This window comes from Triticum aestivum, chromosome 3B, assembly GCF_018294505.1.
Source record: "Triticum aestivum cultivar Chinese Spring chromosome 3B, IWGSC CS RefSeq v2.1, whole genome shotgun sequence".
NCBI lineage: Eukaryota > Viridiplantae > Streptophyta > Magnoliopsida > Poales > Poaceae > Triticum > Triticum aestivum.
The window spans coordinates 747648905-747652756 of record NC_057801.1 but is presented as its reverse complement, the minus strand read 5'-3'; positions in this window follow the sequence as shown (position 1 = coordinate 747652756).

The following is a 3852-nucleotide window of genomic DNA, read 5'->3' as shown; positions in this document are numbered from 1 at the left end:
ATTTAGCTCATGCCTTATCTCGCGAAATCTTGCTTCATCCAAGGGCTTCGTGAAAATGTCTGCAAGGTTATCATGAGTGTTGACATACTTGAGCTCGATCTCCCCTCGCCTAATGTGATCCAGGATGAAGTGATACCGAATCTCAATATGCTTCGTCTTGAAATGTTGCACCGGGTTGAGAGAAATCTTGATGGCACTATCATTATCACACCAAAGAGGCACTTTGTCACACATGACACTGTACTCCTTTAAAGTTTGCCTCGTCCATAAGAGTTGTGCACAACAACTACCGGCCGCCACATATACCGCTTCAGTGGATGAAAGAGACACACAACTTTGTTTCTTGGAAGACCAACTCACCAAAGAGCAACCAAGAAATTGGCACCCTCCAGAAGTGGACTTCCTATCCACTTTGTCTCCCGCCCAATCGGAATCCGTATATCCTTCAAGCTTGAAGTTTGCTCCTCTTGGGTACCATAAGCCAAAGTTTGGGGTATGAGCCAAATATCGAAAGATTCGCTTGACCGCCACATAGTGGTTGTCCTTCGGTGCGGCTTGAAACCGTGCACACATTCCCACACTCAACATGATATCCGGTCTAGATGCACAGAGGTAAAGCAAGGAGCCAATCATGGAGCGATATACCTTTTGATCCACCGCTTTACCATTGGGATCAATGTCAAGTTGGCACTTGGTAGGCATTGGAGTGGAAGCTGGCTTGACATCGCTTAGCTTGAATCTTTTTAGCATGTCTTGAGTGTATTTGGCTTGATGTATGAAAGTACCTTCTCTTCTTTGCTTGATGTCGAAACCGAGGAAGAACTTCAACTCTCCCATCGACGACATCTTGAACTTAGAGGTCATGAGAGCGGCAAATTCCTCATTGAAAGCTTTGTTAGGGGAACCAAAGATAATATCATCAACATATAGTTGGCATACAAACAACTCCCCTTTGACCTTCTTAGTAAAAAGAGTGGGATCGATTTGCCCCACCTCAAATCCATGATCTTGTAACAACTCGGTAAGGTGGTCATACCACGCACGTGGGGCTTGTTTAAGGTCATAGAGTGCCTTATCGAGTTGATACACATGATCCGGGAAGTAGGGATCCTCGAACCAGGGGGGTTGCTTGACATAAACCAGCTCATTAATAGGACCATTAAGAAAAGCACTTTTCACATTCATTTGTTGTAACTTAAAGTTGTGATGGGAAGCATAAGCAATCAACAAACGAATGGATTCAAGGCGAGCAACAAGAGCAAAGGTTTCACCGTAGTCGATACCCTCGACTTGGGAGTAGCCTTGTCATACCAATCTTGCCTTGTTGCGAATGATGTTCCCATGAGCATCTTGCTTGTTCTTGAAAATCCACTTGGTTCCAATGACGTTGTGGTTCCCCGACGGCCTCGGCACCAACCTCCACACCTTGTTGTACTCGAAGTTGTTGAGTTCTTCTTGCATGGCATTGAGCCAATCCGAATCTTCGAGCGCCTCATAGACCTTTTGGGGTTCAACACAAGAGACAAACGCGTGATGTTCACAATAGTTTGCTAATTGTCTACGAGTGCTTACCCCCTTTCTTAGGCTTCCAACCACATTCTCCATGAGATGACCTTTGGTGGTGAGCTTGGAAGCAATCTTTACGGCACGATGCTCTAATTCCTCCTCGGATGTGGAAGGAGGAGGGTTAACTTGATTATCTTGAGCTCCGTCTTCAGCTTGTTCTTGATCTTGAGCTTGCTCATGATCTTGAACTTGCTCAAGGGGGAGAACTTGACCTTGGGCATCATTTTGTGGTTCACCACCATCTTGAGGTTGATCTTGCCCTTGGTCTTGTTCACAAGGTTGAGGGCCTTCACTTTGTTCTTCGGAAGCGTGTGGGTCTTGGGGAGGTGATGGCTCCACTTTAGTGGAGCATTGTCCTTCTCCTTCGACCACAAGGGGTTCCTCAATGGGTAGAATATGACCAATACACATTCTTCTTATGGCTTGGGGAGGAATTTCATCACCTATATCACAAGTACCACTTTGCTCCACTTGGGAGCCGTTATTTTTGTCAAACTCCACGTTACACATCTCCTCAATGAGTCTGGTGGACTTGTTGAGGACACGATAAGCATGAGAGTTTGTAGCATAACCAACAAATATGCCCTGATAAGCTCTAGCCTCAAATTTAGACAAACGAACACCTTTCTTGAGAATGAAGCACCTACACCCGAACACCCGGAAGTAATTGAGATTGGGCATGTTACCGGTGAGTATTTCATAAGGAGTCTTGTTCAAGCCTTTGCGGAGATAGAGACGATTTGATGCATGACACGCGGTGTTGATGGCTTCGGCCCAAAAGTTGTATGGAGACTTGAACTCCGCCATCATGGTCCTTGCTGCATCCATCAACGTCCGGTTCTTCCTCTCCGCAACACCATTTTGTTGAGGGGTGTATGGAGCGGAATATTGATGCTTGATCCCCTCATCACTAAGGAACTCATCCAAGGTGTAGTTCTTGAACTCGGTGCCGTTGTCACTTCTTATTGTCAAGATCTTTGCATTATGTTGGCGTTGAGCTTAATTTGCAAAGTCGATGACGGTTTGTTGAGTCTCACTCTTTCTCTTGAAGAAATATACCCAAGTGTATCTTGAATAATCATCCACAATCACCAAGCAATACTTTCTACCCCCAAGACTATCAAATGATGGAGGCCCAAAGAGGACCATGTGAAGGAGCTCTAAGGGTCTCTTCGAGTAGATGATAGTCGTGGGAGGGTGACCCTTCTCATGAAGCTTTCCTTCGATACACGCACTGCAAGCACGATCTTTGGCAAAACTAACATTTGTTAGTCCACGGACATGGTCCCCCTTGAGAAGACTTTGCAAAGATCTCATATTGACGTGGGCTAAATGGCGATGACAAACACATCCCACATCAACTTTAGCCATTAGGCATGTCGCGGTCTTAGTGGGTCGCTCCAAAAAGTTAATCACATAGAGACCGTTCTCGGCATGCCCAACAAAGGCTACTTTAAGAGTCTTGCTCCACAAGAGGGCCATGGTATCAATATCAAATAAAGTGGCAAAGCCCATGAGTGCAAGTTGACGAACGGAAAGTAAGTTGTACGCAAGGGACTCAACAAGCATGACTTTCTCAATCGTTAGATCATGAGAAATGACAACCTTGCCAAGACCCAATACCTTAGAATGTGAGGCATCACCCCACTCGACCATTGGTGGGCATAGATGGGATCTTTTGCACGTCCACCACCAAGTCCTTTCTCCCAGTCATATGATTTGTTGCTCCACTATCGAGAAACCACGATCCTCCACCAGAAGCAAACACCTACAAGAGATCAATGCTTGGTTTTAGGTACCCATTTAGTAATGGGTCCTTTGATGTTAGTAACAAGGGTCTTAGGAACCCAAATAGACCATTCAATGTACTCATAAGAAGAACCAACAAATTTAGCATAAACATGCCCATCACTTGCACGACACAACACATAAGAAGGATTAAAGTCGCCGGCTTTGTTGAAAGATATGGCTTTGCCCTTTTTGGCATCACCACTCTTCGCATTGTTCTTCCTCTCCTTAGGAGCACCCTCTCCCTCCTTCACAAAATTTTGCTTAAGAGGGGGAGGTCGTTTGGTCTTGTCATTCTTCTTCTCGTTCTTCTTCTTATTCTTGGACTTGGGTGTGAACCCAACTCCCTCCTTGCCCACAACTTCCTTTTGATTGCTCAAAAGGTCATTTAGGTTCTTCTCACCTTGTATGCATGACACAAGGCCTTTCTCGAGTTGATCCTTCAACTTGGCATTCTCCTCCACAAGATGCACATGCTCACAACACGGGTTAGTAGCA